Below are 26,967 nucleotides of genomic sequence, written 5' to 3'. Positions count from 1 at the left end.
TCCTCATGCGATTCTCTACTGAAACGTAATGAAAACGTTCCGTTTTTAAAACAAATTGTGATGAGCGATGAAAAGTGGATACTGTACAACAATGTGGAACGGAAGAGATCGTGGGGCAAGCAAAATGAACCACCACCAACCACAACAAAGGCCAGTCTTCATCCAAAGAAGGTAATGTTGTATATTAATGTTGGTGGGATTGGAAGGGAGTCCTCTATTATGAGCTCCTTCTGGAGAACCAAGCGATTAATTCCAACAAGTACTGCTCCCAATTAGACCAACTGAAAGCAACACTCAATGGAAATCGCCCAGAATCAGTCAACAGAAAACGCATAATCTTCCATCAGGATAACGCAAGACCACATGTTTCTTTGATCACCAGGCAAAAACTGTTACAGCTTGGCTGGGAAGTTCTGATTCATCCGCCATATTCACCAGACGTTGCACCTTCAGATTTCCATTTATTTCGGTCTTTAAAAATTCTCTTAATAGAAAAATTTTCAATTCCCTGGAAGACTGTAAAAGGCACCTGGAACAGTTCTTTGATCAAAAAGATAAAAAGTTTTGGGAAGAAGGAATAATGAAGTTTCATGAAAAATGGCAGAAGGTAGTGGAACAAAAGGGTGAACACGTTGTTCAATAAAGGTCTTGGTGAAAATGAAAAATGTGTCTTATTTTTACTTAAAAAACCGAAGGCACATTTTGGCCCACACAATAATTTCATTGGTGGGGATTCTTTGAAGTCTAGGATAAAAATAGATTCTTCCAAAGGAAGGGGAAAAATTGGTGTTCGCTCAGTACCAGGGACACTTGCAATGTAGGAACTCTTTAAATCAAATTTTCATCTTGAGGTTTTTCTGACCACCTAGTTATTATGATTCCAGATGCAAATCTGTATTAAAGCTGGCTCAGGATCACAAATTCTCAGGACCAAATAATCAGGATCTGCTCAGAACCAAGATTTTTGCAAGGTGATTTTCCTTACAATATTATAGGGTTAGAAAGAAGGTAGGTAATTATTTTTATTTTTGTTTTTATTCTAATTCACCCTTACAATGAGGGAGAAGCCCTTTGAAGTCCTAGCTTTATGACCAAATGGTCCCTCTCAGATGTTTTAACTTTATCTCTTGTCCCCTGTGCCCTCAGGCCATGAAAGCAGAAGTTCAAGTTAACCTGGTTTGGCAAATGTCCTCAAGGCAAAAAGCCAGCTTCATTACTCAGTAGACCCCTCTTCACTTAGCATTTAAAGCCTGAATATTCATTACTTTCTTACAGGTTACTGCACTTAAGAAAATAATCTTTCTACTGTACCCAACATATTCAAATTGTTTCATCGGGAGTATTAGTGAACTATATATATATATAGAAACAGAATTCAACCCTGGGAATTCACATTCAAAGCCACAGAACCTTGCAATCTGACAGTCAAATCAGGACCTGATCTAACCCAAAAGCTTATTAGCTCAGTGCCTGCTAATTTGTAATAACGGCTGATACTTTTTAGCACTTCCTATGTGCCAGGTACTGCGGTAAATATTTTACGAAATATTATTTTTTTCATCCTTACAGTGATCCTAAGGGCTAGGTATAATTATTATCCCCATTTTACAGATAGAGAAACTGAAGCACAGAGAGGTTAAGTAATTACCTAAGGCCCACAGCTATCAAGTGACGGCACTGGTACTTGAACTAAATAAAAATTAACTTCAGTGATTACACTCTTAAGATCTATGTAATTTTACTCCCTAATAAATAATGAATATAAGACAGGGAAAGAGAAAAAGACAATAAAAGAAAGAGAAAGGGAGCGAATGCATTACTAGGTATGGCAAACTCAGTAATGAGATCCAGACCTTTCAATGTACAATCTTTTCCAGTTCCCTATGTTCATGTAAGGGTTGAGATATTTCTCATCTTTCTAAAAATATATTCCTTCATTTTAAAAGTGGGCACGAAGTGCAGATTGGAAATTAAAACTACATTGAAAAAAAAACACTCAAAGAAATGACTGTTTGGTAATTAGATTTCAACTCTCAGTGGCCATAAGTCTTGAAATCCAGCCCAATATTAACACCTTTGATCACATTTGAAGACTATTCCTGATGACACACTAACAGCAGATATTTTTTTTCACAATTCTAATTTTATTTACTTATGTGTAGGTCTAACATCCAAAAAATCCTTGATTTATACTAGTTGTCTCTAAACCAGTGATTTCCATACTTTTTGAATATTAGAAATGGACTTCAGAATAGCTCCACCCACAATTCCTTCATATATAAGGATGCCCAAAATTCAGTCTCAGAAATGGCAACCCCCAGAGAAGGGCAGATCCCCCAGCTTTCCCAAGTTCATCTTACCCTCTCTCCTGTCCGCTTCCCTACCCACCAGTGAGAGAAGGGAGCTTATCACAAGGAATGTGTTGGATTCCCAACTTTGCCTGCTTTCCCTAACACTTCCACCCAGCAATACGAGCGGCTCCAACAGGAGATCTGCCTTGAACTGGGCAATTAAACCTCCAGTCAATACCTTCTCTCCTTCCCAACCACAGCAGGGTGAGTAGGGGAAGTGCCCCCCTTTTTGTGTTCAAAAATAGGAGCTCAGGACCCCTCAATGTGCAAAAAGCTATAATCAAATCAACTTATGAATCAAATAACCCACAAGTATGCTCTGGGCCCTACTATACGTACTGAGGGGATGGAGAGATGCCTAAACACTGTCCCAGTCATCAAGAAGCCAATGATCTAGATGGGAGAATAGTGCATAGATAGAAACAAAAGATTTATATAAAACTTGCACAGAAAAAGGCAGAATGTATGATTGGTGGCAAATGAAGCATACTGTAAAGGTTCAAAGAAAAGAAACCAAGGCTGTCAGGAAAGAGTTCCTGGACGGTGGGAGCATAGAGCTAGATCTCAAAGGATCAGTAGGTTTAAAAGAGGGAAGATGAGAAGGGAGGGGAATAGGAAGGGCAGTTTAGTAGGAAGGCACAGTGAATGCTCAAAATACTGCTCAGTTATCAAGGTAAAAATTACTAATTTACATTGTTAATATGATGTTTAAATACATTGTGATAGGGAATTCCCTGGCCATCCAGTGGTTAAGTCTCCCACCCTACCTTTCACTGCTGAGGGCACAGTTTCGATCCCTGGCCGGAGAACTAAGATCCCACAAGCTGTGTGGTACAGCCAAAAAAATTAAAAAATACATTGTGATATAACAAAGTATATACAAGGAAATTGGCAAAAATAACATTTCACCAAGAATGCCTAAGCATAACTTATTCAGAATATAAATCCTGCAATAGACCTCTCTTTAAAAGGATGGTAGTGATCAAAGACAATTTTGCAAAGATTTCAGCCTAAGACAATGGTGGTAAAATTAAGAATTAAAGTTTAGTTTCTCTAAAGCCAGCAGAGATGTTAACTTTCTAACTGTTCAACAGAGAACTTATATCAATGCAAATATAAGAGTATCAGAAATTATAAAAAGGACAAGTAAAAGGTCCTCAAAGCAATACAGAAGGAGATGGGATATTAAACCTAATTTGCTCATATAAATTCTCAAGTTCAAAAGAACATCAAAAAAACTAGTAAAATATTTTAAACTGTGGAAACTCAGCTTTGTTTTTCATGTGCCGAATCCTTAATTTTTAAGAAGCTCTGGGGAAAAAAATCCGAAGCTGATGGAGGTAGCCCAAGTTAAATGCATCTAACACATTTCGTGTTAACTTACTGTTTTCAAGCTTATAAGTTCTTGATTCTTTAAGTCTAGGTAATAAACAGCCTGTTTGAAGTTGCCATCTGAAGAAAGGTGTCATAGAAAGCATTAATGAGAAAAAATAGGGAAATAAAACCCAAACAGTATTACAAATTCCTCAAATGAAATTTATAGTATGGATTTGGTGTTTCCTTCTTAAACTAGAACAAAGTAGATTACAGACACAGCAACTAACTCCTGGTTATTTGTCACTGGCCTATATGTTTTCTATTATATTCTCTTGCATAGTGTCCTTCCCTTGAATAGCTAATAGGTTCCCACTAAAATCATGGGAACCAGACTGAGACACTATTCTAGCGGCCAGGTCTTGGTTCACGGCCACCCTCAGAATCCTCCATTATTCCAAAAGAATCTCGTCCACATTCAAGGAAGAGCAGGGTTCTCCTGAGTGTCCAAACAAACAGAATCAGAACGCACTGAAGTCTGAACGCTCAACATTTCTCCTTTCCTTCAGTAATGCCAGGACACAAGAACCTATGCAGCCACAAGAGACAATAAGGAATTCAACTTAGCTATGATCCCAGGGAGTGGGAACCAAGCAGTGCTACAGCCAAGCCCAGTGTTGACACCATCCTGCCAGGACTGGAGATATTTTTGGATTCCAAAGACACCAACTCTCCCAGACCTGGGGAGATGAGTGAAATATTTGAGACTTGGAAGGAAGTGTGAAAAGCAACTAAATGCTTATCATATAAGAAAAGGAAGTGTGCTGACTCTGATCCTCCATCAGGCAGTGATCTGAAACCTATTCATTTGTTTCTTCAAAATTGATTTTTTAATCTATAATAGAAAGAATGAAGTGACACCTTCTATTCTGAGGCTCTGCTCAAAATGGAAATGTGTAAAGTCACCCGTAAGTGAATATGAGAAAAGCAAGTTTTATCTATATCAAGATGCTAATTTTTTACCTATCAGGTTAGCAAAAATCAATAAGTTTAATGACAAACTGTGTTGGTGAGGGTGTGGAGAAATCATCATGTAATACATTTCTGGTAAGGGTAAAAATTGTACAAATTCTACTGAAGTCAATTTGACGATATTTATCAAAATTACAAATGTACATACCTTTGACATAGCAATCCCACTTCCAAAAATATATTCTATAGCCATACTTGAACATGCAAACAGTGTATATATAGAGTTATTTACTGTACCATTGTTTTCAAAAGATCAGAAGCAACCTAATTGTCCATTAATCTGATTAAATTTTAGTATATCCATACATTGGAAAATATGTAGCCCTTAAAAAAAAAGTCCAGAATAGCCAACATAATATTGAACAAAGTTGGGAGACTGAAACTATCCTACTCAGGATTTACTCTAAAGCTACAGTAATCAAGACAGTGTGGTATTGAAGAAAGAGTAGATAAATAGGTCAATGGAACAGAATACATAGCCCAGAAATAGACCCACATAAATGGAATCACTGATATTTTACAAACAAGCAAAGGCAATACTACGGAACAAAGACAGTTCTTTTCAAAAAAAAATGGTGCTGGAACAACTGGACATCCACATGCAAAGAAATGAATCTAAACATAGACCTTATACCCTTCACAAAAATTAACTCAAAATGAATCACAAACCTAAATTTAAAACACAAAACTATAAAACTCCTAGAAGATAACAGGAAAAAAATCTAGATGACCTTGGGCATGGTGGTGACTTTTTAGATACTACACCAAAGGGATGAGCCATGAAACAAAGAATTGATAAGCTGAACTTCATTAAAACTTAAACCTTCTGCTCTGTGAAAAACAATGTCAAGAGAATGAAAAGACGAGCCACAGACTGGGAGAGGATATTTGCAAAAGACACATCTGATAAAAGACTATTATTCAAAGTACACACAGAATTCTTAAAACACAAAAAACCACCTGATTTAAAAATGGGCCAGAAACCCTAACAGACACCTCACCAAAGATATAGAGATGGCAAAGAAGCATATGAAAAGATGCTCTACATGATACGTCATCAGGAAATGCAAATTAAAACAATGAGATACCATTATACACCTATCAGAATGGCCAAAATCCAGAACACTCACACCACAGAATGTCGGTGAGGATGTAGAGCAACAGGAGCGCTCCTTCCTTGCTGGTGGGGATGTAAAACGGCACAGCCACTTTGCAAGACAGTTCGGCAGTTTCTTATAAAACTAAACATATTCTTACCATACGAGCCGGCAGTTGTGCTCCTTGGTATTTACACAAAGGAGTTGACAACATATGTCCACACAAAAACCTGCACATGAACGTTTATAGCAACTTGATTCGTAATTGCCAAAACTTGGAAGTAATCGAGATATCCTGCAGTAGGTGAAGGCAGAACACAGGATGTTTAGGGCAGTGAAAACACAGTGTATGATATCACAATGATGGATACAGGTCATTACATATTTGTCCAAAGCCATAGAACACACAACACCACGAGTTAACTGTAATGTAAACCATGTAATCTAGGTGACTATCATGTGTCAATGTGGGTCATCAATTGTAACAAATGCACCATTCTGCTGGGGGTTGTTGGTAATGGGGTGTCTATGCATGGGTGGGGTAGGGAGCACATGGGAAAGTCTGCACCTTCCCTTCAATTTTGCTGTGTACCTACAACTGCTTTTTTCAAATAAAGTAAAAAGAAAAAAGAATTAAGAAGCTCTATGTGTTGATATGAAATGATATATAAAATATATTGTTACAAGAAAAAATGCAGAATCATATGGATGGTACATTACCATTTGATTCTTAAAAGGAAGAAAGCATCCATATGTATTTGCTTGTATATATATATCTTTGAAAAAATACATAAGAAACTAATAACACTATTGGTCTATTAAAGAACTGGACGGCTGAAGGACAGAGGTGAGAGAATTTTCACTAAATGCCCTTTTAGCTTTAAAAAAAAAAATTTTACACATGAGAATGTATGATCTATTCAGTTATGCTTTTCTAGCAAAAGTTACAGAGTAATAAGAATAATTCTGTGAGGAAAGAATGTTTTATTTACTTCACCAAATTTGAGATGAGAAATTTTCAAGAAAGTGCTGAGAGCTGACCCTGACTTGAGTTTTTGCTTTTGATTGAAACTGGACACTAAATAATAGATTTCACATTTCTCTTTTGACAAGTGAAAAAGAAGTTGGTACACAGTTTGTGTTCACTCTCTTCCAAGACTGTATTTTAATGATTTACCCAGTAAACAGAAAACTACTTCCAATTCACAACCTATTTCAAACAAGAAAAGCTGTGGTTCACAATAAAACATTTGTACACAAGCTTTTTTTTTTTTCTTGTTCAATTTGAGAAGAAAAGATTCCTCTGACATTCACATTCAGACACTGCTCAGCAAAATAAAATCATCACATTATAGGGATTCCTCTATGGGGAAAAAAAATGGGGCAGGGTGTGGGGGGCTTTCTGGGCTTCACTCCATAAACACACTGCCAGCATAAGACAGGTTTAGTGACTCAGGAGTGGGACAGGTCTGATTCCCATTGGCCCACTGAGTCTGGGGGTAGCCAATACCTGATGCTCTATGAGAGGGAAGAAAACCATGAAAATTCAAAACAAACCTCCCCAAGCCCTGTTATTGAAACCCAGTGTTAAAAAACATTGAAAAATGACTAAATACAAAAAAAAAAAAAAAAAAATTACCAAACGTGAAATTTGAGACTTAAAAAGATAGTAAAAAAGAGAATTTCTTTTCTTTGAAATCACTTCCCAGTTTCCTACTTCTACCACTTAGGACCCAGGAGGTGGTTACTTATTTCTTCATTATTGAAACCCAAGTATTGTTTTTCTTACTTTAATTTTACTTATTAAGTTTCAAATTCTAAAGGCATAAAAAGGTATATAATGAAGAGTTTACCTCTGGTATCTGTCTCGCAACTAACATTATTAGTTTCTAGTGTGTCCTTCAAGAAATATTCTATATGCATGGAAGAAAATCCTCCCTTCTTTTCTCAACCCTCCCTTTCTGTTTTACACAAATGGTTGTATGGAACCAACAGTCTTTACATTGAAATAAAAATCAAAGGATCTTTTGGGCTTCCCTGGTGGCGCAGTGGTTGAGAATCTGCCTGCCAATGCAGGGGACACGGGTTCAAGCCCTGGTCTGGGAAGATCCCACATGCCGCGGAGCAGCTGGGCCCGTGAGCCACAACTACTGAGCCTGCGCGTCTGGAGCCTGTGCTCCACAACAAGAGAGGCCCGCGCACCACGATGAAGAGTAGCCCCCGCTCACTGCAACTAGAGAAAGCCCTTGCACAGAAACGAAGACCCAACACAGCCATAAATAAATAAATAAATAAACAAATTTATTTAAAAAAAAAAAATCAAAGGATCTTTTCATAATCCTAACTCCTTTTTTTTTTTTTTAACATAAATTTTATCACACTGTGTGGCTTTTTTTTTTTTTTTAAATACAGTACCAGTTTGTTTTTTTTTTTAATTAATTAATTATTTATTTATTTATTTTGGCTGTGTTGGTACTTCGTTTCTATGCGAGGGCTTTCTCTAGTTGTGGCAAGCGGGGGCCACTCTTCATCGCCGTGCGCGGGCCTCTCACTATCGCGGCCTCTCTTGTTGCGGAGCACAGGCTCCAGACTCGCAGGCTCAGTAGTTGTGGCCCACGGGCCCAGCTGCTCTGCGGCATATGGGATCTTCCCACACCAGGGCTCGAACCCGTGTCCCCTGCATTGGCAGGCAGACTCCCAACCACTGCGCCACGAGGGAAGCCCCCTAACTCCTTTTTTTATAAAGAAATCTTTTTTTAAAAAAATTTCTTTTCAATCCCATATCACTCAAAGTTAAGAAAGAGTTGCTTGGCAAAAAGAAATAGGAGGTCTAGAGAACTAAATAACATACAAATCAACTCACTTAACTTCTGGTCCAGGATTCTGACACCTGAAAAAAAAATACAGGTCTTCAAAGTTCCCACCAGAGGTTCCGCTAGCACTCCACAGGGACCTGTTCCAAGATCCAGCGGCTCCTTCAGTTAAATTGAAGAGGGAGAGAAGAGGGAAGTAGGAAGCTGAATTCAAATGTTTGGTTCTGGTGGACTAGCAACAAGGAAGTGAAGGCAGATCTAAGAGAAACCATGATTGCCTTAGATCAGTTAATCAGTAACTCACATGCGATAGCACCAAACTAGATCTTTCCGCCTTCCAGTGGCAATTTAAAGCTAAGGCATGGGCACCTGAATGGTTGGACAGGTTCTCAAGTCCCTTGCTAAATTCAGAAGACCGAGCCACAGAGAAAAGAGGCTGATAGTAGGATAAGACACAGAAAAACTCATGAATAAGGAAACTCAGAGCGCTCCAGGGTCCTATGCGTTGCCTCAAGCGAGGCTGGCATCCAATCTTCTGAAACCGTCCACCTTTTCTTTTCCCCTGGAGTCAGAGACATAGGGAGAAAAGAAGGCCCAGGATAGAGGTGTGCTTTTAAGGTGTGGTGTACTAATAAGGTCAGTAGACCAGGTGTCTGCTGGCAATGTCAAGGTTCAAGTCCCATTTCAGCTCTGAGTGTGGACATTCCTGAGCCTCAGTTTATTCATGGGTAAACCCACTCAAAAATACTGCAAATCTGAAACCAGCTTAGTACAGTCTCAACACCACAACCAGAGTGGTTTTAGAAGCACCAAAACTCCAGATTCTAGCCTAAGTTTAGAAATTTTCAGCAACTGTGCAAGTTGATTCAGGTCTCCAATTTGAAAAGCATTACAGAAAGACACCATCTGATTCTATCCAGCAGTAAAGTTTATGCAAGATAAAAATCAACATCTAAGTCTTGGGATGCCAGAAAATACACATTAAAATCATAAGGGGTCCTCTTAGACCCAGCACAATTTGACAACACAATCTCAAAGTGATAAGTGGGCCACTTTGATGTGAAAAAGCATCTGCAGAAGAGAATCTAAACACCACTCACTTCTAAACAAATAGCCAACACAGTTTATAAACAAAGTCTTGAATGTTTTTCTGGAACCAAGCCTGAATTTATAACCTCCTAAACTCCATAGAGGGAATGCAGCTTCTCCACTCACCAAAAAGCTGATCAGAAAAACCTCTAAATGTCTATTTTGATTGGCATGGTGAGTTTGAAATGAAAACTCAGTATTTTTCATAAATTAAGCCTTGCTTTTCTGAGTGGCAATATGATGTAGTAGAGCACATAGGCAGACAGACCTGGGTTCAAATTCCAAGACTATTCCATACTCACTTAGGTCTTGGGCAAGAAACTAATCTCCAGGTCTCACTAGTAATAAAGCAGATCCTGCATCTTTTTATGTATTTTAAAGTGACCTAAAATAAATGCCCAGGCACATGGTTGGAATAAATCATGGCAGAATTCCTCAGGCCAAAATACATGCTGAAAAATCTCTCTTTGGCGTTTATGCACGTGAACCATATACATTCTCATGACATACACGTGGTTATAACCAAATATCAGAAGGTGCCCACTGTCAATTCCACGCAGTGAAATTAGATTAAGTCATAAAACATTGCTGGTGTTTGACCATTTTATAACTACAACTACAGCAAGTTCATATGGTTACAAATACCCAAAGTCTAGAGCAAGGATTTCCTATCTGTCCTCCCTAGATTTCCTAGAAACAGCAGGATCATTAGAAATCAGAACATTTTCACCCCGGTTCTTTCATTTATTAGCTGTATGACTTTAAGAAAATCCTTTAGCAACCTTGGGCCCTGGTGTCCTGATTCATATAATAAAAATAGTAGACGTATTTTTCTGCTCTGTAATTTCATGATGATCAGGAGGCACAAGCATTTAGTTTAGTGCATCTAAAATGCAGACTTGATGAGAATTTTTTTTAACTTTGCTATAAAAGTTTTCTTAGTTGTCCCTCTGTGTTCATCCTGTCCTCTTTTACTTTGAAGCACGGAAGACAGAGACCCTGAGGATAATAACACAAAGCTGTGTAAACTTCTTCATGGGCTTCTTAAAATGCACTTCTAATTCGGCACACCCTACCACAGCAATCCTGGATTTCTCCTTAAACAAAAATGGTCACGGGTGTCAAAGAGATGTGAGTGAGTGTCCACTGAACTGTGTCTAAATGATTTTCCTTGTGAGCAAAGCCGGCCTGGAATAAGCCCCTACTAGTGAGGAAAGAGAACATGCTTCCCAGGCCGAGGAGGCATTGTTCAAAGTAATGAGTTCTGCACCACTTGGGCCACAATTCACAGCTGAGTCTGATTTTCCAAGACAGAGAGCAATAACCAAATGGGGATGATCTTCAGCAAGCTTCTCTGAGCTGATAATAGTAGACTCATGAGGTGGTGCAGGAAAGGAGGCTACAGTCTCCCTAACCTTCTATGTCCTAGGAGTGACAATAGGAAATGTTGGTCAACCTTGGTCAATATTATGCCAGAGATTTGTCACTGCTGTAATGGATTTCAATAGAGTCTGAACTCATGAAAAATGCCTAGAAATTATTCCAGTTCAAAAGTTAAAATGTTCAAATGCCTTACTGTATTCCTTTTATCCGTCTACCATAATTTTGTATCCTTCTTTTTTTTTTTTTTTTTTCTGCTCAGAGAAATGATAGTCATGATCCTTCAAGCATGCAGACCAACACTATTCTTAGAAGGGAGCTGTAGGAGGTTTATTATGTCGTGAAACACGGAGCCAGAACAAAGGACTACTGAATCACTCACCTTATCTTCATCTAAGAAACCTGAGAATTACAGGATTCCTCTGTTGCTCCCAAACTCAGAGCTGCACTTGCCAAGAAGGAAGGTTTTAGGGCCAAGACTACATTACAAAAAAGTAAAAAGATAGGTGCACACAATGCTTCTTACCATATATATAAGATTCTTATCTAAAATGCTCAAAAACAATCTTCAGGGTTTTTTAAATCAGAATTTAAGCATTTGTTTCTGAATCTAGACATCTGATTACTTGGCACTTAATTAAGTGCTCCCCTTAAGAATACCAGATAGTATCTGTACCCTGAAAACCTGAAACAGGATTAGAATTATTGCAGAAGTCACGAGTCTTAGTTCATTGAGGACAGATATCTAGGTTTATTTGTCTATATCATATATAACTAGCTTTCAATAAATATCTGTTGACTAAATGAATAAATTAAGTAGAAAGCATGTAACCGTTTTCCTAGTATATTACATCAAAGCACCCTAACATAAAGCACCTTTATCATATTCTATTTCTATAATTCTATCCTTATATTTAGAAGACTGATTCTAAAAATAAGTTTAACTGATGTTGATGATGTGGGAAAATGTTATCAAACAGAAGCAATGACTGTAACAGCTTTTATGAAGAATCTGGTGCAGCGATAAATCCTGGCTCTGCTCATCAAACTTCCCTCCCTTTGTCTCATCCCATCGCTGCCACCCCCCAGCCTTCTCCCAAGCACTCCCAATCTCATTATCCCATGATCTGCTAAACTGCAGTTTATACCTCCTGGAACCAGCAGAAACACATGTCACTGAGAATCAGGGAACTGGAGGCAGTTACGAGCCACCAAATAGGGTCACAAAGTATCTGAACCTGGAAATTAAGAGGTTTTCTATTTTTTTAATTATGAAAAAAAAGAAAAATTTAATTGGACATTTTTAAACATTTGAGCTAGATGGATTGCATAATGTCTCGGCATTTATAATGACTGCGATGGGAGAGAGAACTTTAACAGCACTTTTTTTGCTAATCATCTGAAAAATCATATTACCGTTGACTTCATTTGCTGATGGTGGAAGGATATTGTCTGAAAACTTCTACCACTAATAAACATTTGCTATTCTTGAAGGCAGATTATTTAAAAATAGGATACTGCAAGACAGTATTCATGTGTTACTTCATCTAAGGTATTTTTATGCCACACTTTATCCCAGGAAGAGTAACTTCATTTTAAAACTTTTATTAGCAGTTAATTCTAACCAATGTTTAGTTAACAGCAACTAGGTATACCAATCATGCTGCCAAATATTGATGCAACCTAAGAAACAGTGAGCCACAGGAAGCTACAGCTCATTCTACATGCCCCTTAAGATGTGTACCCTTGCCAAATGCTAACCTGCGTGTAAACAAATGAAACTTTTAAAGGGGGATGGAGCTGTCAAGACTTACAATTTTAAGAAAAGGAAAACGACTCTCAATCTCTTAACAGAAAGCTTGAGGAATCTGACTGGTTCCTATCAAGGCTTCTTGAACATTCCCTGAAGATTAAACCCAGAAGTGACCAAAACACCGGAGCAACTGGAAAAGCAATCACTTCTTCTGGGAAAGCCCTTGTTTCTTTTCTTTGGCATTTTACTTTGGTCCATTTTGGAACGCATCTCGTTCTCATAAACAAGCCAAAAGGAAGACACAGGTGCTGCCAGTTTGTACGCGCCCGGCTCTCCACCTGCGGAAAGGCGGCGCAGGTCTGTCCCCTTAATGCTCAAGGGCAAACACCTGACCAATTTTTTTTTTTTAACTGCTTAACCAGTAAGTAAAAATATTTTATTGGTCTCCACTTTCATGGGCTAGAAGAGAGGGGGGAAAAAATCTCAAATACTGCCCTAATATGCAATTCCTCACCTCTTCCGTCTAAGATCAAAGTGGTATTGCCGTGGGAGGTGGGAGGAGTCCTCTTTTAAATTTTAACTGGTTATTGTTTGAATGCTGAATTCCTAACGTCAAAATGAGATCACAAACTTATTCCGAGTTACAAACAACAAAGGATAAGTCTGAGGGAGCGCGAAAGAGGGCGCCGCAGACACCCTGCAGGGAACAGGGCTTGGGGGCACGCGGGGTGGCGTCTCGGACTCGCGGTGCGGTCGCCATGGGAACCGCGCGCAGGCGCACAGCGCGCCGCTGTGTGGCCGGGACTTGCCTCTACCGCTCAGCGCCGCGCCGCTCCGGTGCCCCCGGTTTATTCCAGGAAGGGGCAATGGAGTAAATCCTCCTCGCGCTGAGAGCACCAGGTCTTCTGCGAAAACGCCCTAAGTGGGGTCACCGGGCGCAGGAAGAACCGTGAGACCCCAAGTGTAATGGACACCGCACTCCCCTTGCTGGGAAAAGCGGACCTGCTCTCTTTGCGGCGTCCGGCGGTCAGAGACCGGTCCCGGGGGTCCCGCGTGGGGGTGAAGCATCCTGCAACGAGCGATGCTTTACCCTCCACGGGGCGTAAACCCCACTCACCACCACAAGAGACCCGAGAATGAAATTCTGGTGCGGGCTCACACACCCATTCTGCCGAATTACGGAACCCCAAGACCAGCCGAGGTCCAGTTCTCCGCACAGGGGTTTGGGGGATCCCCACTCACACCACCACTCACACTGTCCTAAAGAGCGTGTCCCGGCCGGAACTGCAACGAGAGGAACTCGAGCCACCTGCTCACTTGCACACGGGGACTGCTGTAACAGTCCTCTTTTTCTTTCTCGTCCCCCCCCCCACCCGCCTCATTCCCCCCCAAAGCACTGACCTGCTCAACTTCTGAGTGTTCGGGAGATGAAGGACTCCTCGGAGTCGCCGGCAGAGCAGCAACCTCCAAAGTGCTGGCGTGATGAGTTATTGGCCCCTGTGACTCCAACTTCAAAACCTTGTCGAGGAGCAGAATAGCCCCCAAGAAGGGCCCTTCTCCACACCGGCCTGCAGAACCCCCGAGACGGGCTGGGCAGAGTGGGGCGCCGCAGCCACAACCTGCTTTCTCATTCAAATGCTCACGCTCACGCCGGCGCCCCCTCCCTCCCAGCCCCGCAGCTCCCGCGGAAATCAGGAACTGGAGCTCGGGAGAGCGGACTGGAGCTCCCGCCGCCACCACTGGGCCCAGCCGGCTGGGTGGAGGGGGCCGAGCGCCGGACCCGGACCCCTGGGCCTACACCTCCTTGCGGGGCTCGCCGGCAGGCAAGGGCCAGAAGCACTGGGAATGAAGTCTTTTTCTTCTTCTTCTTCTTCCTCCTCAAGTTTCAAAGGTTCCCAAACCCAGGGAAACCCCCTTGACACTCAGTTTGGGGCTGTGCTCCGGAGAGCGGTGGTGGGAAAGTACAGGAGTTTGGCGAAATGAAGTTGGCGAGGAAGGGCGCAGGGACTGTGTACAGGTTGTACCAAAGTAAAAAGTGTCAGAACTACATCTTAAATTCCGAACTGCCCGTTTTCTCTCCCCTCGCATTTTGTACCATTCTAAGAAAAATAGCATCTATTATGCTGCTATAACCAACGAGATCTGTTGTGAGTCAAGTCCAGCTAAGACTGAGGAAGAGAGAGGGTAGTTAACACTGCTTTTATTCCCTCCCGCCCCGCCCCATCTCTTCTTCCAGATGCTTCTCCTAAGCGCTAACAGGCCAATTATTCAATCAGATCAATTTGATGGCAGGTGGACTCAAGCGGTGAATGAGAGCACGGCCCTGGCGGAGGAAAGCTTGCACACAGTAGGCACTCAAATGGTGCTGAAACGATGAAGTCTAGTGAGCGTCCTGACGTGATGAGTGACCAGGTCGCTGCGCCTGTTGGAACGCTGACCACCGCTGGCCCGGGCAGCAGCCGTGTGATCCGGCTTCGGGATTCCAGGATTTGCATTTATCAGCCTTCATTCAACCTGCCCTATTGTTAGTTCAAAGCTTGGCTGGGAGGGACTGGGAGACACTGCTCCTCACTCACCTTCAGTTTAAAATTCTCCACCAATAAGAAGGTCCTAGAAAAGCTGGCAGCTTGGGGTTGGCAGGGATTTTCTGGGCTTAGTGGCAACATAAACTAAAGTCATTTTCTTTTTCAAGCGTGAATTTGCTCAGGAAGTTACAAATGAGTGCCGGAGCTCGGAGAGCTTGGCTGCCCGTCAGCTTTGACGGACAGTTAGTGTGAGGGGTGGTAGCACCGTGACCTCTCAGCGCAAGATCTAAGGTTTCACCTTTTCATCCCACTTAGCCGATACCATAGAAACAACCCATTTGTATTATTCAATTCAACAGAGGCAATTACAATGTCACAGCAAAGCACCATGGGCAAGAAGAAACTTTATCCCGAAAGCAATCCTGGACTTTCAGAAAAAAGGAAAAAGCCACCAGAATAGTCACTTGGATTTCTTCCTGCCAGGGTACCAGGAAGAAATCAGTCTGGGAAAAGATGTATAAGGTCCTTTGGCTCCATAGAAAGAAACCTTCCCAAATTTTCTTGCCCAGCTGCAAATCCCCAGTTTATAAGAAATTAAACAGATATCCCTTCTACCCCTAGATTGCTTTTTGGAGATTTGTTTGACTGGTAATCTCCATGGTGAGTAGGAAGTCCCCCCACCCCCCACCAAAAAAAAAAAAAAAAAGAGAGAGAGAGAGAGAAAGATACCAAGACACCCCCTCACACAGCCACGGAAGTTATCCACCCCCCAACCTCCTGTGTTTGTCTTTCTCATATCAAAAACTGCAGATGCAAATGGTGAAATAAACTCATACAAAGTTCATAACAAGAGCACTTGTTTGCTGTGCATTCTTTATTTTGATAGTTTTAATCGATTTCCATAATTTTGAGAACTTTAAATTTTTTTTAAATTATGCAATATTTCGAAACTACCAAAAACAAGGCAAACGTGCATATCATACTCTCCCTCCCCCACCCCTTCTTTTTTAAATAAAGTGTTACAAATACAGGTAAAACCCCATCTCCTGGCCCTTCTCCCTCCCTTTCTCCTCAAAGGCAACCATTCTGAAGTTGGTGTGAATCATACTTCATCATGGTCTTAATGTATATATCCATAAATCTTTTAATGTAGCTTTTCCCTCTGAGTCTTTTTTTCACCATTAATCAGAGAAAAATTACTAACTAAAACCAAGAAAATGTTGTTGTTTCATTGCTAAGTTTTTAGAAGCAGGACAGAACCATTTTTCCCTGCTTGTGACAATCAGAGGGAACAATAACAAAGGGATTAGACAGTGGGTAGGACAGTGGGTAGTAAACAGCATCTCTAGGTTACACAAACCCTTCCATGGTTACCGAACAGTCAATAGGAAAACAAAACAAATAATACCCCCTTCTGCATTCACTGGTTACAAGGGAATTGGAGAAAATGGGACCTAGGTTAACACTTCTTTAGGCAGGTAAAACAAAAGTCTTATATGGTAATAAAGTAGTTTTTTGACTGGTCTCTTGGTCACGTAAGCTATAATCTTTTAGTAAGGATTTCCAAGTGTAAGGAACTCCTGCTGCTAGCTCAATTCAAGGTTGAAATCAGCCCTGCTGAAAAATCTGGGGTTGAATTCTCTCAGCTTCCCCATACACAGGGACCTCCATCCATGCAGTGAGTTACAGAAAGCCCTTTATAGCACTCCTTTGACTTAACCTCCTCCCAGCAGTAAAAGGGCTATGAAAGCACCAATTTTTCTTAAATGCCATTGACTGGTGAAAGACATCCTTCCCAACCCCCCTCTCCTCTTGCTTCCAGAGCGATGACTCTCATTAATTATACTGGCACAGCACTGCCTGGCCTCCCTTCTAAATAGCTGCCAGATTCCTACATATCACCTCTGCCTTGATACAGAATGTGCACTGACACCAAGATCACAGAAAATCCTGTAAAAGGTGCCTGATACACGGTAGATGATTGATGTGCCTCGTGGTGGGCCCGCTGTGCTGCATATCGTAAGGAGTTCTTAGAAAACTGCACTAGAAATCTGTGTTGGAAATAGCTTTTTCTAGCTGTACAAAAATCATGCTTTCAGTTGCCAAAATAGCTATATTTGAGACACTCAAATTTAGCCAGCAGTAATATGCGTGAAACAAGAGAGTGAAGGAGATGAATGTTATCCCTGTTTTAATCAATGCACCAAGAAATCAAGAGAATGACCAAAGAGCGTAACAACTGTCAAGGAGGAGTTACTGCTCTTTCAACACATGTGTCTTAAGCACTTGCCATGTACCAGGCACTGCTTAAGTCTTAGCTGGAATATAGATAGTACTCCTGAAATACAGAGCAGTAGCTGTCCTTATGGCTTATTTAGATAAAAATCCCAAATCAAACTAGCTTGAGGGAAAAAGGCAACGTGCTGACTCCTACCTTAAGACAGGAGAAAGGATAAGGGCTTCAGTAATGACTGGATCCAGGCATTCAGAGTCACCATCACACTCATTCTCACTTTTGCTCCTACTCTTTTTCTCTCTGCTTTTTTTCAGTATTTTGATCGTATTCACTCCTACTACACACGAGCGTCCTCTACAGGCTGGTGGGGATGGAGCATGACCAGGGACAGCTCCAGACTTCTATCGTCTCAGCTAATGATCCCAGGGGAAGAGAGGCCTTCTTGCTTTTACCATCTGTAAATAAGATTGAAAGAGGGGCTTCCCTGGTGGCGCAATGGTTAAGAATCTGCCTGCCAACGCAGGAGACACGGGTTTGAGCCCTGGTCCGGGAAGATCCCACATGACGCCAAGCAACTAAGCCCGTGCGCCACAACTACTGAGCCCGTGCGCCACAACTACTGAGCCCGTGCGCCACAACTACTGAGCCCGTGTGCCACAACTACTGAAGCCCACCCGCCTACAGCCTGTGCTCCCAACAAAAGAATCCACCGCAATGAGAGGCCCGAGCACTGCAACAAAGAGTAGCCCCCGCTCACCACAACTAGAGAAAAGCCTGCACGCCACATTAAAGACCCAATGCAGCCAAAAATAAATAGATAAATAAATAAATTTATAAAAAAAAGAAAAGATTGAAAGGGATTCTAATTGACCTGGTTCAAGTCATATGTCCATCCTTAGGTCAATTAATGTGGTCAGCAACAAATAGAGTATATATGTGGCCAGTTCCTGATTATATACCCACCCCTATAGGCAGGAAGGTGGGATACTATGAGTATCAGCCCCACCAGAACTTGGTGGAGTCAGGGAGGATTTGCTCACCATAGTAAGGGGGTTGCTCTTCCCAAATGAGGATAGGAAGGGAATCTGGCAGATGAAAAAAGCAGGTGTTCCCTACAGTGCCCTCTCCTGAATGTGCCACTAAAGAAAGACAGGAACACCTTTTGTACAGATTCATATGTGTATGACAGAAAAATGAGAAGAGAAACTTCCTGAGTCCATCAGGAAGGATGGGGGGTAGGGAAGTAGACCAGTGTAAGTGCCACCAATCTTTCCCTCCCCCGCTGGAGAGTCATGTGTCCACATATGTGGCCAACCGTCATGCTGAGATGGAGATGGAGAGAAAGGAACATAAGCAGAATGGATGATCTTGGGAAGAGTTGCTTGGGTTTATGTTTTTTACTTTTTATCATGGAAATTTTCATACATACACAAAACTAGAATAGTATAATGAAGGTCTATGTATTACCCAGTTTCAACAATTATAAATACTTTGCCAATCTTTTATCTATTCAGGATTATGGGAAATCCACTGGAATACTTAAATTCATAATGGAAGAAATGCATGCCTCCAAAATAACTAAACTAAATAAGACCAGTACATGTGAAGCTTCTTAGCAAAGTGTCTGGTACAAAATGAGCTCTCAAAAATGTCAGTTATCTTTATTGCTATTATTGGCAACCTGTTTCAAGCTTTAAAATGCTAACAAAGTCTACACATTGAAATGTACTTGGCCTACAAAAGAAAAAAAAATTTAAGGCTAAACTCTTTACCGATAGACAATAAATAACATTTTTAAATGATCCATTTTTAAATAGGCTATTCATATTCTTTTTTCTAAAAAGCCTTTATAATTGTTTCCCCTTTTATATGGAAATGTCAAAAATATTACAAGCAAATGCAATTTTCACCTTACAAATAAGGAGAAAATATAGGTTAAATTGTTTGTCAAGATCAGGAATGAGTTTGGACTAGATATCCAAATTCTAAATTCTAGGTTCCCTACTTTAATACCTTGGGAAAGAAATTCATCCTGTGAATGCTGGATGAAGGTAAAATAGCAGCGTTGTGGCTGCCTAAGTTCTTCAGTTCAACTAAGATTTTCTTATATACCAGTTATACATCTCAAGAGAGTTTCAGTTCCCAGCATAGAATGAATACTTTAAAAGGCAGAAAGTATGCTAATTAAAGTGAACTTTTCCCATTTTCTATTTTTTCCCAACTTATTTCGTTGTTTTTTTCTCTTGGGGGTTGGGGGAGGGAATGAAGTATTTTACAGGAAACAATAGTGTCAGAGCCCCTTTTCCTTCCTCCTGAAAGCTTCACAACTCAGCTCTGTGTGTTTTGTTTCTAAAAAGACCTCCCACAGAGCCAATATCTACAACTTTCAAGATGGCCAGAGCCTGAGGGTCAGGACAGGCATATAACTGAAGTACTTCCTACAGCATAGGAAATAATATTAAAACTTTGAGATTACATGTTTCCATTATGGAATATACTGGGTTTCTCCCTCCTGTACCACACCATTGGAAATTCCTGCAGAATCCCATAATATAATCAAAAGAAAAATGAATCTTCTTAATCTAATTGCAGACCAGTCATCTAATGCAGCAATCATTTTTATAGACATTGAACAAAAATTTAGGCAAATGAGCAAATTGTATTGCAGAGAGAAAATATAGAAAGAAACTGGTAAGACAATACAAATTCTAAAACTTTGAAAGCTGGGGGCTGGACGAGGCAATTTACACCATGAGGAAAATCCTATTTGGAACTCTAATGAGGCATGCACTCTCTATTACTAACACTTGTTTATTTAAACCAGACAACAAGTGGTTAGGTTTTCCCATACAAACACAGTGAAAGGGAAAACTGCATTTTAAAAACCATATGTTAGTTTTTGTTTTATTTGCATATTTAAACTAAATATATACTTAGGGGGCTTGATTTGTCCAAAATAAATATCATGTTCAAATTTGACAAGCTTAAAAAATGTCCTTTCAGACTATTTAAGGCAAATTAATCTTCTTGGTGTAGGATCATGAGAGGTATAGGGGAAAATTAGACTGGGAAGATAGGTTTTGGTCAAAATGAGAAGGCAATGCTGTAATGGTCCACTTCATTCCTTATTTGATTCCTTTATTTAACAAATATTTATAGAGTTCCCCAGTGAGTAAGAAACTGAGCTAAATGCTGTGGAGGGAGCAGAAATGATCCAAAATTTATAAGGTATCGTTTGAGTAATAGGACCCACTATACCTTGGATGTGAAAGAAGACAGGCAGATCTGCACATAATGTGTCAAGGGCTAAAATAGATATGTGTAGTGTTGTTGAAGAACAGAAGAGGGCGCTAATTACTCATTTCATTGATGGTTGAAGTCTCTACAAGATGTGTTTTGATAACCGAAACAAACACCCCAGTGAACTCAGTTTTTGTAAAACCTCATTTCTGTCTGAATTAGCTGTGGTCCTAACTTTAGTTATATAAATCTGTTGATTTGGCTTCTTCAAGAGTGTGTGGAGAATGAGCGCTTCTGTCCTTTCAGTAACCCAAATATTTTTGCATTCCAAGCCAGTACACACATTCAAATATATTTGTAACAAAAAAATGTAACAAACCAACACTTATCTTTGCTATGTGCAATGCACTCTTATATATTATCTTCTGTTCTTTTATCTTTTTTTTTTTTAATGTCCCTCATTGCCTGCATTTTTTTTTTTTTTTTTTAATTTATGACTGTGTTGAGTGTTCGTTTCTGTGCGAGGGCTTTCTCTAGTTGCGGCGAGTGGGGACCACTCTTCATCGCGGTGCGTGGGCCTCTCACCATCGCGGCCTCTCTTGTTGCGGAGCACAGGCTCCAGACGCGCAGGCTCAGTAATTGTGGCTCACGGGCCCAGTTGCTCCGTGGCATGTGGGATCTTCCCAGACCAGGGCTCAAACCCGTGTCCCCTGCATTGGCAGGCAGATTCTCAACCACTGCGCCACCAGGGAAGCCCCTATCTTTTTTAATTGCTAGTGGCAACCCAATAAATTGATTCCCATCTCACTAATTATAGTTCATGGCCTACAGCTGAAAAACACAGTTCCAATATGTCCTTTAAAAGTGAAAAGGAGGCAAAGCAGTAGTGTTCAGTACACTGATAGATATCAAAGCCATACAGAATTAAATCTCTGGGAGAAAAAAAAAAAAAGGCATGTGATTGCTCAACCCTTTGGCCATGAACCCACATCAACAGAAAGGGGCTTCTAAAGTTGTCCAGCCCTCAAAGGGTGGATTCTCCCTAATGCCTACTTGTGAAGAGGCTATGGAAGATAAGGGCAATCTTCTGGATAGCAGAACTGGGCACCCAGAATGACTGAGAAATTCACACACTGCCAGGACTGGGAGTTACCACTGTCCAGCAGGGTGAGACATATGCTATGAACTACTGACATTCTATTTTCCCTCCACGTTGTAGATTGGATGCACTGACATTTGGCCTTAGGCTTCCAGATCATGAGGAACTACCCTGGGACCTAAGCAAAAGGAATTCATACCACTCAGAGATTCCAAACTACGGTATGGACTTACTTCCTAAATGAACTCACCTACTTTCCTGAGGAATACTGAACCCTAGAATCATCAGTATCTTAATCAAACTCTTTTCATCATAGTTTGCAAAACTTCAAAATATCTAGCTAATTAATGGCATTATTGATACACTGTTTTCCAACTTTGATACCATTTTTTTCCATTCTAATATTTGTTTGATATTTTGACATAATTTGAATAGAAGTTAAATGAGTGAGCTCAACAACCATCTTGAAATAGAAATACGGTTCTTTTTTTTTTTTTTAATAAATTTATTTACTTATTTATTTTTGACTACATTGGGTCTTCATTGCTGCGCACGGGCTTTCTCTAGTTGCGGCGAGCGGGGGCCACTCCTCGTTGCGGTGTGAGGGCTTCTCATTGCAGTGGCCTCTCTTGTTGCGGAGCACGGGCTCTAGGTGCGTGGGCTTCAGTAGTTGTGGCTCGTGGGCTTCAGCAGTTGTGGCTCACAGGCTCCAGAGCGCAGGCTCAGCAGTCGTGGCGCTTGGGCTCAGTTGCTCCCCAGCATGTGGGATCCTCCCGGACCAGGGCTCGAACCTGTGTCCCCTGCACTGGCAGGCGGATTCCTAACCACTGCGCCACCAGGGAAGCCCTACGGTTCATTTTTAAGCTTTTTTTTACTATTTTACTTTTAAATTTCTGTTAACATTTTAATTTCTAATCCTGGGTTTCTTTATTTTCTTCACTCTTTTCATAAATTTGCATTACTTTCTTCTTGCGATTTGCCTTCAATGAAATAGCTACCTTGGTAATGGCATTAGAAAAGTTCCAAACCACTGGTGGGGTTTGGGACATGCTATCCCAAAATATGGCACTTTAGTATATTGAATATTTTAAGCTGAAGGAGTTTGAGAAAACAGCAGAAGGAGGAAGTTCACTCTGACCTCCTTCCCTCACCCTTCTCCCCTGAAACAGGCCATAAAATCCTCACATGAGAAGTGCTGGAGGAAAGGAGCAGCCTTATCTCCAAAGACAAAGGGATACTGAGAGGAATCCTAACAAACAGGACTTGCTAAATTTTCCCCAGTTTACAATTACCTCAGACTCCTTTCCCTATCATATTCCTCCATGACTGTGTACTCCTCATCAAGCCTACCATGAAGTACTCAGGTCTAACTATTTCTTTGGGTCTTTATTTCCTTATGAAGGCTCTTGTGTCATATAAAACTTGTATTAAATAATTATGTGGGCTTTTCTCCTGTTAATCTTTGTCAGTTTAATTTTCAAACCCAGCCAGGGACCCTCAGAAGGTCAAGGAAAACTTTTCCCTCCTCACACCACAAAAAAGAGCCAGAAAATCATCTCCACCCCAGCTATCCCAGCAGCAGTTGCTTCTCCTTAGTATGTGTGCCATCTCTTTTAATGGTGACTTAAGCAATAATGACTCTGCTGGTGCCTTGAACTTCTGAAATGCTGCTGTTTCTTGGCTTCTTGAAATATGCTGTCTCTTTATGAAAAGTCACTGTCTTCAAACCAATGCCATATGCAACCATTGAATTTAGGACAGACGGTCAACAATATGCCCCTTGACAGCACATGGAATTACATTTCTCCAGGGAGAGACTCATATCTCAAAGATGTAAACTTCACATTGGTGAGGAATCAAATGATGCTGGAGACCCTTCTACACTGTTAGAGGGAATGTAAATTGGTGCAGCCACTATGGAGAACAGTATGGAGGTTCCTAAAAAACTGAAAATAGAACTACCATATGATACTGCAATCCCACTCCATGGCATATATCCAGACAAAACTATTACAATTCGAAAAGATACATGCACCCCAATGTTCATTGCAGCACTATTTACAAAAGCCAAGACATGGAAACAACCTAAATGTCCATCGACAGATGAATGGATAAAGAAGATGTGGTACATATATATACAAAGGAATACTACTCAGCCATAAAAAAGAATGAAATAATGCCACTTGCAGCAACATGGGTGGACCTAGAGATTATCACACTAAGTGAAGTAAGTCAGACAGAGAAAGACAAATATCCTATGGTATCACTTATATGTAGAATCTGAAAAAAAAAAAAAGATACAAATGATGCTGGAGAAATCCAGAAGAGGATACAACTCTTGGCACACCATTGCCTGCCTGCTTCAGATGCAGTTAACTCTCCTAAGCACGTTTTGCAAGTGTACCACGTTGGTATGAGGTACTGACTGGGATCTTTACCATGCTCGGAGTTACCAGAGATAAGAGACAGCAAAAGTGTTGGGATCAGTGGCCCTAATTTTTCTTCGACTCCAGTTTTTAAAAGATGGCATTTCAGGCAGCAGATTCCCCAGGCTTTCCCAGGGGTGGGAAAGGTCAAGCCAATTTAGAAGGTTCCATGACCAGGAGATATAAGAGGTCTTGGAGTAAGGAGAAGTTGGGCAGTTAGTTTGTCAGGCAGCAACCATCCCTGCCCTCTCCTATTTACAAAGGGGAGAAAGACTTGACATTAGCACTGCACTCTCCTTTCTACAAGACTGAAGGTGCCATGTATCCTGTTTCCACTAAGATTGGAAATAGTGATTATCTCTTTCCTGACATTTACTAAGCCACTGGACCTCATTTTCCTAAGGAGAAAGAAGCATGATAAAAAGAGGGAAGCAAAGGAGGAAATGCCTGGTGGTCAGTTTGTGACCACAGGAGTTTCCCGTAAGTTGGGCTGACATCACAGAAAGTGGCAGGGATGATCAGGCTTGCTAGTACAGGCCCCAACATACACAGTGAGCGGAGCAACCAAGCCCAGTCACCTTCCAGAAGCAAACTCAAGTGTCCTTCCCAACCCAGATGGTGAGAATCCAGCAGTCAAAGGCTGTGGACTAGACTGCCTTGGGAGTCAAGCAGGTGGGGAAAGAAGAGCTAAGACTCTCCCAAGCCTGAGGATTATGATAGCGAGCCCTTATGGAGCCCTCACTGAACAGTAATTGTCCCATGTGCTAGAGAAGAGCCAGTATTTGTCCATCTGTCTCACAGATGGAACTAACAGAAACACCAACACAACAAACACAAAGCAACATGTAAGGAGCCCTTAGTTGTCTGTTTTCTTCCTTTGGATGTTGCTGGAATATGCTTTTAGCTGCCAGTAACGACAGTGCTCAATGACACGTATGGGCATAGTTTTCACTCTTCTCCCAAGTTTTGTTCACCATTAATTATGATAAAGCTGGTATTGCTGTCAACATGGCATATATAAGAAGTATGATTGAAACATGAAAAACAAATGAAACCTCAAAAAGGAAATGTGGATCTAAGACAAAATAGATTTGAAAGGGCCATAAAAATTCAACCTTTTAGAAATACAAGAAGAACTAAACTCATTTGATAGAAATATATTTAAAAAGGGTTCTAAATACCCAAGATACCAAAAGGAAAAAAGGTCAAGGAGAAAACGGTGGTCATAGACCCTGTTGTTTTGAAGATAAGAGACTAAGAAGTAGTAAATCCTCTATTTGAAAAAAGTAAAGAACCTGGGCTTTGGTCAAAAATTCAGCCTAAAAGGACTTTTCCACTTTTTCAAATGGCCCTGTTATAACCATCTCCAGTGACAAAGATCTAGCCTCTCTGCAATTATCTAGTTCACCTTGCCCTTGGACCATCAAACAAACTGGTCTGATCAGGGTTCCCAACTATATCTTCAAGGGAAAGATTAGACCAGGTCACCTAGTCCCCAGAAAGACCTGCACCAGCCCCACATTCACACAGCTTAACTGGAAAGACAAAAGCTGGTAGAGGCCATCAGTGAAAACTGTGTGTGATGAGATCTGACATCATTCGGAGGCAAACCAGGAAAAAAAAAAAGGCTCAAGAGCTTGCCACAAAACTAGTTTAACATCCTTAAATAAAAATCTTGTTAAAATCTCTACATAAAAATAAAACATCCTCTTAAAACAAAACAAAAAGCTATTGAGGCATTAGACCCAGGGAATAAAAACTACCACATAACTTCCTATCCTACCCCAAAGATGATGAAATAAAGTCACACACACAAAAAGTATCTTTGGAAGATTTGAGACCTCACTAAAAATTAATGTTGTTTAATTAGAAAATGTTGAGAAATCTACTTTGCTATGTTTTAAACAGGAAAGCAGCAGTTTCCTGTTTTAATCAGGTAGCAGCAGTAAACTTCTCATTCTGTATTATTGATTCTGACAGGAGTCAACTATTTAGACCAGATGATACCTCTGACTTTGGTCAGTATCACAAGTCATTAAGAAAAACTTCTGGAGGGACTTCCCTGATGGTCCAGTGGTAAAGAATCTGCCTTCCAATGCAGGGGACACAGGTGCGATCCCTGGTCAGGGAACTAAGATCCCACATGCTGCAGGGGAACTAAGCCCACGCGCCACAACTACTGAGCCCACGCGCCTCAACTAGAGAGAAGCCTGCACACTGCAAGAAAGAGCCCGTGTGCCGCAACTAAGACCCAACGCAGCCAAAAATAAATTAATTAATTAATTAAATAATTATAAAAAAAGAAAAACTTCTGGACACATTGTGGGTGGATTATTGCCGGTGTTGTGAAAGAAGCTTATACTGTCAGGAGGATTTTAGCAGCAAGTATGTGTGTATATCACATCCTCAAACCAACTAAAACTGGCTTTAAAAATAAAGAAATTTACTATCTCGCGTAATAAGAAATTGGGAGGCAAGAGAGTTCAAGCCCTTAGGGGCTCGACAATGTCAGAAGGCATCCCTATTCTTTTTATCCTGTGTGCTGCCATCCTCGGCTCATTCATGATTTTGTCCTCAGGATTATCCCCCTCATCTAACAACAGGTAGAAATA

General features: G+C 40.8%; 1 protein-coding gene across 1 annotated transcript in view; it reads right to left on the bottom strand.

Annotated features, from left to right (window-relative positions):
- Positions 1-14,449, bottom strand: part of PLCH1 (phospholipase C eta 1) — a 238,967-nt gene extending 224,518 nt beyond the window's left edge. The window contains exon 1 of the mRNA XM_059920073.1: positions 14,231-14,449. The gene's annotated coding sequence lies outside the window, so the exon portion shown is untranslated. The remainder of the gene's footprint in view (positions 1-14,230) is intronic.
- Between the last annotated feature and the right edge of the window lie 12,518 nt (positions 14,450-26,967).

Source organism: Balaenoptera ricei, chromosome 4 (genome assembly GCF_028023285.1).
Source record: "Balaenoptera ricei isolate mBalRic1 chromosome 4, mBalRic1.hap2, whole genome shotgun sequence".
Lineage (NCBI taxonomy): Eukaryota > Metazoa > Chordata > Mammalia > Artiodactyla > Balaenopteridae > Balaenoptera > Balaenoptera ricei.
This window is presented reverse-complemented; position numbering and strand designations above follow the sequence as displayed.